The sequence below is a fragment of a genome, unplaced genomic scaffold, assembly GCF_019419815.1.
Source record: "Pyrus x bretschneideri cultivar Hongxiangsu unplaced genomic scaffold, Pyrus_bretschneideri_v1 Contig1, whole genome shotgun sequence".
NCBI classification, from domain to species: Eukaryota; Viridiplantae; Streptophyta; class Magnoliopsida; order Rosales; family Rosaceae; genus Pyrus; species Pyrus x bretschneideri.
Window position 1 is genome coordinate 6,973,279 of NW_025999390.1, and position 12,556 is coordinate 6,985,834.

Consider the following 12,556-nt stretch of genomic DNA (forward strand, 5'->3'; position numbering starts at 1 on the left):
TCATGTGCTATAAAATACACAGAAAACTATGAATAATTCTACTGTATCGAGATACTCCCCCTTTTAGAGATAAATAAATAAATAAAACAAAACACCTCCTCCATCTTTTTGAAAAAAGGAGAAAAATATAACACGAAGTCAAAAGAAATCATGAGAAATGAATTAAAATATCTCATTGTCAACCATTATTAGATCAAAATTTAGCTGGACGTTGGTATGGAGTATGCAGATCAAGGGTTCGGATCCTCCCAGCAAGAGAATCTAAATCTTGGAAGATCTTGCCTTTTCATGCAATGCATGTTTTCATGTGGCTTTCGATTTACACAAAATAAATAGAATACTTATTTAAAAAATAAAAATAAAAGATTAAACAAATATATCATGATTTTGGCGCCAAATAGTCTATGATGGTTTCTTTTACTCTTTGGCATACGTTAAAAACTTACTGGACATAAGAACTAGGGGGTATTTATGCCTACATGTGTAAACGGAGCGAATGATATAGCAGTAGAAAAATGTTAACTTGTGAATTCCAATGATAGTGGAAGCGGGAGATTCGAACCTAGGATTTCAGATACGTTTAAAGCAATTTTAACGAGTGATCCAAGATAACTTGCAAATTGTATTTTATAAATTTTTATTGTGAGGAAAATTTTTTCATTGAGCGCATCTTCAATGGAAGATAGAAAATGTCTTGAAATTTTGAAATTTACATTTTACATTTTACATTTTTAGTTGGGTAAAAAAGTACTCTAATGACGGAATATATATAAAATTTATATCTTTTTTAAATCTTTAAAATTTAAAAACTCCTAAACTCTAAATCCTAAATTCATGCAGGTTGTGACACTCGATTGGAGCAAAGATACTGTTTTGCTTTCTAAGGGATTTCCAACTTTCATCACCACTTTCTTGAATAGTTTCAATTCCTCGACAACTTTATTATTTGCATTATTTTTTCCGGTATGTTATTGTTTGAAATAAATGAACAGAGAACGGTTGCTTTAATTAAAGCTTTTGTTTAGCGATTCCTTATGCAACACTTGACGTTATTGCTTACAACTCAACGTTTTTCCATTGCTTCATAGCCACCAAAAAAAAATGTTTTCCCATTTCTTAATAAATAAATAAAAGACTAATTAAGCATTTTATAAATTTTCAAACTCATAACAAAAGTCAAAATTCAAGAAGAAACTCCGTAGCCCTATTGGTTATTGATTTTTATCTAAGCATTTTTAAATGTATGAGTTTGGAGCCTACTGACTGAAAATTTTGTGCAAATCCTTCCATCAAATAAACGTTATGGCAATACTGTAGCATAATTGTATTGTGGGCACGAATAGAAAATTGTGATCATGAGATGTTATGGTAATATTTTTAAGTAACCCATCCCTTGAAAATTTTCTAGTTGCACCTCTACTAAATGGCTTCATTTTCTTCAAAATTAGTTATGCATGTGAACCGCATTTTGCAAACATTTAGACTAATATATGTCTTTATTAATTTATAATAACATTTTGTCAAAAGAAAAGAAAATGAACAATCTTTTTATATTACAGCTTTTCTCTAGTCGACAATTTTAGTTTTTTTTTTTTTTTTTTTGAGAAGTGTTATTGGCATTCCAAAAATTTCATTCTACACTCCTCACAAGTGTGTTTTCTTTCTAAATATAGAAAGTTTGGAGGAGTGCCAATAACAATTTTTTTTTTTTTTGACAAACGATAGCATTAGCGGGTTAAATTGTTAGTTGTTAGGGGAGAGAGGGATCATAGGGATCAGAGGGGATCAAACCGCAGCAGAGTACATAGGTATGATTGTTTTCTGTCACTGAAGTAAAGCGCCATCTACACACTGTGAGTTTAAAAAAAGTATATTATTTTGGTGTGTAACCCGAAAAAAGCTTCAAATCAAAACCTTGATATGGATATAAAAAACAAAAAATAAAAAAATAAATAAAATAAAACACTGAAGCTAAACATGAACTTTAAATGCCTCTATATCCAGCTCTTGTAAAAGATCCGACCAAACTCAGCATCAAGATTTTAATTATTTTCTTTACAGTAAGCATCAAGATTAATTGGATCTGTATGATTCATATGTACCATGTGTACAAAATCCCCACACATCCGGAGAAGATATGTCGGTCCATATAGTCAAGCATTTTTTTTTCCTTCTTATTAATATTAATCTATATTGTATGTTATATAGAGTATAGTATGTAAATTAGCTAGCTATTTCTTGGTACATGCACCTAAGTGGAAGTTGAGTGAGGCACAAAATTTGCTGGTAACAAATTCTTGAGTTTTATTAAACCAACTCCAAAATCTCAGACCACCTTGTCATCATCTACTCTCTCTCTCTCTGTGTTGCCAATCGTCTTTGTCTCATAATCAGCAAGATATGATCATATATCCGCACTGTTTTTCTCGAATCTTTTCTTGACATTATCATTTTAAACCAGTTCAAAACTCATAAGCTGCATAGGAATTCTCAATTATTTGATCAGTTGTATCTTTTACTTCATATTTGGTGTACGGATATGGAGAAACTAAACTTGATAAAGTTTCCGGTGTTTCTGTTATTGAATGGATATATAACAGATACGTTGCAGAGTTTTGCAACTTTATTTATTAAAAATTCAATTATTTATTCACTTAGGCATCTTATTTTCTGATCTTTTTTCTAAGCTTGTTACAGAAAATCGATCGTGTTGGGGTGGCAACGATCAGATATTTTTCTTTTATAATCAAATCACAAATTTCATTTCACCGCCAAAGGCCTAATAGAAGAATTGTTAAAAAAAAAAAAAAAAAAAAAAAAAAAAAACCCTAGTTATACATGCATATCACAAATGTATCAGCAATGTGGCATCTGTGTCAATTATACAATGGTATTTAGAGAGAAACTTACACACGACATTATATACTTGACACGAGATGTCACGATAGCAGTATACCTATGTCATAGAAGTCATTCTCCTTCTGCATTGATCCATATGAGTTTGATTACTGCATATAGGAAACAAAAACATTGAGATTTCTATAACAATATTGCCACAGTGGTGTGAATCTAAATAAAGTGGTCCATAGTACTACGGCCGTCATAGTGGTGTGAATTAGAGCAGTTTCACCCCACTAAGGTAATAATTAGGATAGGGGCAATTTAGTAATTGTCCGAGTACATCTCCACTTCGTAAATAAATTGCCCGCACAATTCAATATTAAAAAAAATTGTTTTTTTAAAACATTTAATAAATAAACAATTAAAAATTTACTCTTATTTTATTATTTATGTACATATATATATATATATATATTTTTTTTTTTTTTGTCAAATGATAAATTTTGTTAGATTAGTCATTAATGGGGTTCAAATTCACGCTGTCATGCAAGGACTCAACACCTTTCCACCATTGTGGTAAAGTGCCGGTGCTTGCTATTATTTATATTTTTTTACTTTTCGAGAATAATCTCCAGGTTCTTCCGATGCCTTCCTCTCTCTCTCTCCCTCTATCTTCATTACCCTCTCTTCCTCTCCCTTTTTTTCTCCGCTCCTCTCCCACTTCCTCTCTTTTTGCCCATTTCTCTCTCTCTAGATCCCGCCTCTACCCATCTTCCTCTCTCTCGATCTTGCCTCCACAAATTTGGGTTTCAGGTCTGGATTTAGAGTTTTGGGTCTGTAACTCGATCTTCCACAGCTGCTCCATCTACTCTGTTCATCTTATTTGGTTTTTCTAGAGAAAAGTTAGTACCATATGAGTTTCTGGAGAGAAGAGTGGGAGAAAAACATAGACAAAAGGGTTTTGGACTTGGCTAACGTCAACATGACATCAGACCATTCGAGTACAAGGTCAGGCGGTTCTTGCTCGGTTACTAGGTTAGGGGGAGTTGGGCCCACCGAATAGCCCCACTGATTTAGGTGGGCTAAAGCTGTTTTTGTTGGTTAGGGGGATTGAATCACCTAATTGCCCTTGCAATTGGGAGGGGTGGAGTTGCTACCTCTCACTTACCAGTGAAGAGGAATATTACTAGACCATAGTACTAAGTGACTTAAATATGGCATTATAGTAAATAAATAAGAATGATTTGATGTGAGTTCTAACTAGTAGTTGTAAGACTTGTCTATTTTTATTCTTCCCGATTTTTTAATTAGTTATTCTCTTTTCTCTCGCTCAAATGGTTGGCCATTTATCATTCAGGAGTCAAATTCATGTATTTAACATACCTCTTTTTACTTCTCACATACTTTTTTTATTTCGATCGTCGGATCAGATGAATTGGATAAAATCAAAGAACATAAATTAATAAGAGGTGTGTGAGAAGTAAAAAAATATGTGCGGGTAGCACACCTCTTTAACATATTGCACTCAAGTCAACTAAAAAATAAAAATAAAAATATATTTAAAAACAGAATTATCTAACCAATTGTGTTTGATAATTCCTATATAAATTGAAAGCAAAGTCAATTCTCCAATCCACTCCTGAGACCATCCACATTGGTTTAGGATAGTTTAACTCATATATATACACGAGTTCGGCACCTTGAATTGATTATTATGACATTATTGCTACAGTGGTACAACTTTGGTGGACGTGAGTTCTATCTATTAGTTGTGGAACTTATCTACTGTTTTTTGTTCACACTCTAGTATTGGTTTCTGTTCTCTCTCAAAAAAGTTTGTCCTTTATTGACTAAGAATTAAACTCATGAGTCAAATATATTAAACTCAAGAATTGATCACTTTCATTTAACTCAATCTTTTAGCCCTTTTCAAAAATTTTGATCCGTAAAAAATAATGGAATCAAATTCAAACTTTTTATCCCACTTCAAAATTTGATTCCTATAAATTACAAAAGCTTAACTCCTATAAAATATTGGAATCAAATTCAAATTTCAATCTACAACGTAAAATCGAACAAGATAATGATCAAATTTCAAAACTCACTAGAAAAATGACTACTCCGACAATACTCAATTTATAACACTTGGTGCCTCACAAGACGCAATGCGAACATGATCTCATAAGGGGGTAGAAGAGCCAAGAGGAAGGCATTTTATGCTCAAAGTACAATTCTCGCGTTTAACTATACCATTTTGTTAAGGTGAATAAGGACTGGCAGTTAAGTGATTAATATAATGTTAATTGGTGATTCTTGCATTCAACTATACCATTATTGTTAAATTTTACTACGTTAATTGCTTAATCATAGAATTTAGCCCACGAAATTTGGGCTCTGCTTAAAACTCAAGGCCTAAACCCTAATCCTAAGATACTCTAAGGACATTCTGAAACGTTAAATTTCAAAATCAACCACAGAGCACAATCATAAAAAGAATAAGTTTGTGAACAAGATGGGTTAATTTCCACACCTCCCCGTTTAGTTAGGCACAACGTACAATAAAATTTGTAGCTTATCCTAAAGGATAGTGCTTGTTGGACTAGAATTCTTTTCCCTCCTCTTTCCATCCCCTTCTATCTCTTCCTCTCACATTCTCTATTTTGTCTTTTTCTTTCTATAAAAAATTAATATAAGATGTTGACATGCCTTAAATATGACCGTTCAAATAGGAAGGGAGGGAATGAGAGGGAAAAAAAGAGGGGAGAGAATCCTACTCCGTGCTTGCTTCCCTCACATGGGGGACTTAGCTCCCTCAACTTATGATGACGAACATTCCAAACATCATAACCGGAACCGTTCATTTTCTTATCATCATCTAAAAATCATATATGCAAATAATTATTCAATTTGGAGATTTTTAGCCATTCATATGTTGTGCATAAACAAATAGATGGTTCATCGTGAGGATGTTACTTATTATTAAAACATTTAATTGGTTTAACACGTATATATGACTGAATGATAGCAAAATTAAATTTGTGCATATATGATTTTTAGATATGATAAAAAGAATGAATGGTTTCGATTGATGTTCAAACGGTAAGTGGAATGACAAGTTCCCCATAGAAGACACAAGCATATATAATCCTACCTAAAATATTTAGTTGGACTTATACTTTTGGAAAAATTATGTTCCAATCCTTGGTGGTGACATTTCCTGATTGAAATCTTGCGTCTTTTAAACTTTAAATGAAGTCCTTTGATTTATTTCCACATCAGTGTTTTATATTATTATATTATCAACAAGAAGTTAATTGAGTGTTTAACTCTTCTCTTTCAGGCAACTAGCTTTTTTTTTTTAAATACAATCAAATTCTTAAATCTTTGATGTTTAACTTTTTAATCCTTGGTGTTTAACCTTTTAATCCAATTAAATTATTAAATCTTTTGTATTTTTTTTAATCTACCGAAAAACTTAAATAAGTGGGAAAACATATATTTTATATTATTTACCCATATGTAAGTGGGCACAATATTTTTATTTATAAATGGTTACAATATATTTTATTTTTATATTATATACCCATATTACTCACTCATATGTTTTTTGTCATAGATTGTGCTCATATGCCAATAAATTAGTTTCGGCACATTACTATATGTACTTGCAGAGAATGTATATATGTGTGTCTGTATATAATATATATATATATACACACACACATGGGCACATTTGTTTTACATTTTAATAATATGTATGCAGAATATTATTTTAAAATTATATTGTTAAATTGCTTTTTTATTCATTTAATCAATCGAAATTTAGGGAATTTTTTTTCGTTTTTATTGTAGTCCATTACTTTTCGGATTTAAATATCATAACATCTTAAGCTTAATTGCTGACATGGAAATACAATAATATTTATATAGTAACGTGTACAAAGTCAAAAGATTTTGATAAAAAATTAAAAATCAATAAGGTTTCTGTTAAAAAGTATTAATGGTTAGGAACCGCATCCAAAGTCTCCCTTTCTTTAAACTAAGTACTTTTCTTTAAAAACTACTTGCTAACTGGTGTTTAATCTTAATTCTTTATAAGTTGAGATTTCCTTCGGGAGTGACTGACTGATGATGAAGATAAAGTACTCAAGGGTCGTGTTTGATACAAAGGCCTTCTAGTGCTAGCAAAATGATCATTAACTACAACTTATGTGATTAATACTATATACTTCTGCAAATTAATATACACGACAAACCATGGAATCTTCCTCTCGTGAAAATGTTAGTTGTTTTACACAACCTGCATTATGCTCATGAGTTATCATGCATGGCACAACAGTACTGAAATCAAGACTTTAATATGGATATTGAATTCGTTAATCATTAGCCGAAACATAATTTATCATTGTTGTCGTTGACGTGATTGTTTTGTTCGTGATTAGAGACTTTGTTAAAGGTTCAATTAGAGTCTCATTAAGTAAGTTTTCGACTAATTTAGAGCTCATTTATTCTTGCTGGAGGCCTGACTAACTGGACGACTTAGCCAGGTGGGTGTTTGTTTTATAAACAGAATTTGATCGATTCAATGAATCAGTATATTCCATGCTAAGTGCTAACTGCCATTTAATTTGAGGTAATCGGCACGTTTAAGTGTTTAATTAAGGCTCTTGGCCATAGAAATAGACTACTCAACATCAACATGACGTCGCTTCTAAACAAAATTGGCCACCATAACAATCAATGGCGGAACCAGAAAATATTTTATGTGTGGGCTAGCTAAAAAAATTACCCTAAAATCAATTTTTTTTGGTTTTTGCTACATACGTATTCAATGCAAAAATTTAAGTTTAACCTTTGTATTTATATACTTAAAATTTGCCTGGCAGGAACTCAATAAGCTTCGCAATTGCAAACTAACAAAATTACAATGAATCATCAAATTTCACATATATTTAGATTTAAACAAAAGAAGAAGATAGAAAACTTGATATCTCAATTACAATCATACAACTAGATCAAAGCAAAACACTGAAAGTAGAAGTAAAGACAATATTAAAAAATTGGTTGAAACTAATATAAACCCCACTATATCAAAGCAGAATAATCTTGAACAAAATGACATCACAATATTCATGGTAATTTTTATATTTTTAGTTGTGCTAAATACTCACTGGGCTAGTTTCATTAAAAATAATTCTTCTTACACAATTTTTTTGTCTATTATATCTACACACTAAAGTATATATACATATTGCTACAAATCCTCCCTGGACTACAGCCCACCGTAGCCCTTAGTGTGGCTATGCCATTGATAACAATGACATTGATGAGTACATAGAGAGCTGCTATTAGAACATCTCCAAAGGAGATAATTGCAAAGTTAAATTTGCTATGTAACGTACAATGGAGGAAGTAACCAATTAGAAAAGTAAAGAGTTATCAATTGAGGGTTGAAAATTGGGTCTGCCATATAATTATTCAAAGTATTGTTTAATAAAGAGTTTTACAAAACACTTTTGAAGAAAAAATTTGATAAGTAACTCTTGATAGTCCTACTATGACCTTTTTTTTTTTTTTTTTTTTTTGAATTGCTTACTCTTTGGCAGGTCATTTATATATATGGAGCTGGAACCCAGAAAATATAACAAATTAGCAAATAAACAATCTTACTGAGCTGCTGACTAATGACTATACCTTTCTGGTTCATATATATAGTTAAAGTTCTTGTATTGGATTTAGCAAGATGTTTTGATAAAACAAGAGATTATGTAAGATGTAAGATAAATAAAAAGAATAATGTCTGCAAATGTGTGTTATAGCTAGGTCAAATGAGATTGTCCGCCTCTCTCTGCACATGAATATGATAATTACTCTCTTTGTAGATTAAAGTAGTTTAAAATATCAGTTTGTCGATAAAAACTCAAACCTAGCTAGTACTCATGATATTGCTTTTCAAGTCTGCAGTTAAAGTTTTTCCACCCCTAGCTATATTTATATTTTTTTGTCTAACACCTCAAGCCATATTATAAGATCAGCCCTTAAAAAAAATAATTAGGTCAATTAATCTATATAGGTCAGTCTATTTAACACTTTGGGTCATGTCTTATTCATTTGTCTTTGAATCTATAAGGTGTAAATTAAGTTCAGAAATTTGGAGAGAAGAGGGCGTATTCAAAAATTCCAAATTTCGAAACAAGTAGATGCTCCATCAACTGCAACACCAACAAGAATAATTATACTGTGTTTGGAGAAGTGGCACATCATAGTTGCAGTTGCAGGTGCTGTCTACATCTCTCGTTCGAAATATTAGTAATTTGACAACGCTCTTTGTCATAATGTGTAATATACAATGGAAAGAGAACCTATCTCTTTCACCAAATTCTTTCAATCATTTAATCTGAACTCTTAAAATTTAATTCAACGGTTACAAATAAAAGATCTCTTTAACAGTTATAATAATTTTAACCGTTGGATCAAATTTCAAAAACTCAAATTAAATAATTGGGAGGATTTGATGAAAGAGATCCGAAGAGAATCTCTTTCCATGTCTAATCTAGTTCCCTTTTGGACTACGGGCATTAACTCGTTAATTAAATTTATATTTTGTATGGACTTTTGCTTTCTATACACTATTCCTTTCTAGCCCTAAAAGTGCATGTATATGGCCGGACGATTGGTGAACCGAATGCCTTAATACTTTTGACCTTTTTTTGTTTAATAACATTTGTTCATGAAATTTGAACTTTAAACATTATCTAATATAACCGAAACAAAATGTTATTAGATTGTTTAGATCAACTGAATAATTGCGGTTTGACCCCCATTTTAAGGTATATAGTTAAGTCATACAAAAATTAAGCAAGAGAGAAATCAAGGCAACCAAAAAAATTATATACTAGAAATCCAACATTCGAAACCTTATTTTTGTAATAAAAAATATAAATAAATCCTAGTTTAATATACAAGTACACTGCATGTAGGCTGCTGTGGTTTAGATATATAATATAACACGTCATGGTCTGGTAGCTTCTGCTAAAGATTGGATGAAGGAAAACACAATCATCTTTGGAAATATGGAAGACAACAATGAATTGTGCGGTGGTGTATTATATTTCTCTGGCGACTTTTGAAAAATAGTGTATGCTTTCCATTCTACGAGTATCCTGTGACATGTTTAATTTCGAGGAGCAGGTAAAAGAATATGTGTCCTAATTGCAGTTCCTAATTTTGTAGCCAAATCAAAATGTGTCCATTTTTCATGGGTTAACTTATTCGGCTTGTCCCAATCTTTATGATCATAAGCATCTTATGTAGAGGAGTATTTGGATGCACTCAGAAACCCAGTCTCGTAGTATTACTATTATACTTAAATTTTTGGTGTACTACAAAATTAAAGAAGAAATATACATAAGTTTAAATAGTTGGACTGCCTGTGACAAACATGTATATACCATTTGAGACTCAGATGTATTGTAGTAACCACTAAATTAAATTTTGATCAAATGGATTATCACTTTTTGCTACAATATGTATTGGGATTGTACTTAAAGACTAGCAGTTAGCCAGTGTTTATCGGGAAACAATTGGAACCATTGTATTAAACCTAATTAGGGTTATTTCACATCCATCAAGATAGTCAGAGAGATGTGTAAAATAAGATTGTCTTCACACATTTTTATAGCCTCATCACGTGGAAGCGTAACCAGTACCACCCTACTTAGCTCACCATCTTCTGGTTTTGCCGAAAGAATCCAAACTTGCCCTAATCTGAACACCGGCTCAATATAACACGACACATGAATTGGTGCAATCACATCTTAAAAAATGGCCGAAAAAGGGTCGACGGCCTCTAAGCTCGAACAAATGAGATTGCAACCGTTCATCAAGGATGGAGATTGGTCGTCGTTACATTCAAGCCACTCTATCAAATCCATGATTCCCTAGTATCCATTTTTGCCACCACTTCACTTATAGAACTTGCAGCTTGTGAAAAATTCTCTTTTTGGAAACCTCCTAGATGAACCTTGTTACAAACCATGCAATTTCCAAAGAAGCCTTTATTTGACCTCAAAACCTTTCTCATATCCATGCATATGGACATGTTAACAAGCCCCTCTCATTCCTTTCACGTTGCTAATACAAATCCACAACACCCCAGCAAGGACCTCAAACGGTGTTGGGCTTGATTTGTCAGTTGCACCAATGGGCTGGCTGGGCCATGGCCATACAAGCCCGAACCATATCGTCCGAAAAAGCAAGCGCAATAGTTCTGTGTTTTGTGCCTACAAGGTGAAATGACCTGTTGATGGAGGTGTAGAGGTTGATCAAGGCAGCATAGGGCTTTTGGTTCGGACTTCTGTTTCCAGGCCCCCGCGATGCAACGGGTAGGAAAATATAGGATGCATCTTCTTGCTGAAGAAGGTCGTGCCAGCCCAAGCTTTGAAGAACATGGTTGCACAAGTTTGATCTGCAGGGAGATGAGTGCAACTCAGCCCAATTGCTAATCCACCATCCTCAAACTCCGTAAGCTATACAAAAGAAAAAGGGACAATATTACAAAATGTTAATATGAGAAAATGATATGTTGCTCAACGATCAATCTGAACAACGATGTACCTAGCAAGAAACCGGCCGTACTAATATTCAATTAGAGTACTACATAGTATGTCAAATTGTTTACTAAGAGCATATTTCTATGTTACAAGGAGAAAATCTTAAACGTAACCAGTTGTATACAACTACGTATCTATCTCTCATCACGTGATTAATTTATATGTTGCAAAAGATATAGACATAATTGTGTACAAACGAAGATAGTGATGCAGCAGAGTACTAACATGATTACCTGAACATAAAATGTGGACCAAAAATAAGGTTTATGGTACATTTCCTCCCAATAAACAAGCATAAACTCCCTTTCCCTATCCACATTTTTTAACCATTCCTCCAAACTCCCTCTTGCCTTACCTTCAATCATTCTCACGCCCGCATCACTGCACTTTATCATCCACTGCTCTTTGTCATTCTTCTGCAACCGGCTCGTCATTATCTGATAATTTGTGAGCACTACTGCCAGGGACTCTCTAAGCTTCGTTGTGATTTCACAAGGCTCCCTTGGCACCTCGGTTGATGGATAGTACAACACCATTCTAAGGTGGTTCTCCTCCATGTGGCGATCATGAACCAATAGAGGGTAGGTTTTTCCGTCTTGGACGGGCTTCCTGTTCACCACTGTTCGCTTGCAGATGAGTTCTATATCTCTATACGGTACAGAGGAAGGGATATAACTTAGCAATGGATTGACGCCTTGACGTGGTGAAAGTCATTAATTCAAGCTTGATTATTCCTAAACTTAATGTGAATTTTTCTTTCGAATACTTCAATAAAAACACAGGGGTAAATTATATTTTCATATCTCAGTTTGAGATATATTTCAATTCCTTACAACATCTTCAAAACTTTTCACTTTCATACCTTAAGTACTATTTTATTTCAAAATAATACATCTGTTACATTTTTCATCTATTGATCCGTTAAATGCTGACATAGCTGCCACATATATGCCACGTGGTTGCCAAATGTCTTCCACGTGGTATTTTTTTTTTAAAATTAAAAAAAAACATGAATTAAAAAAAAAAAAAAACTTGAAAACGCATAAACCCACCCCACCCCCGCAACTCCTCTTCTCCCTCCCAAGCATCCCAACCACCTCCCT

The 12,556-nt window shown here is 32.9% G+C and overlaps 1 pseudogene; it reads right to left on the minus strand.

Moving 5' to 3' along the window:
- Window positions 1-10,454: 10,454 nt before the first annotated feature.
- On the minus strand, window positions 10,455-12,291 carry LOC125480180 (annotated as a pseudogene).
- Window positions 12,292-12,556: the final 265 nt, after the last annotated feature.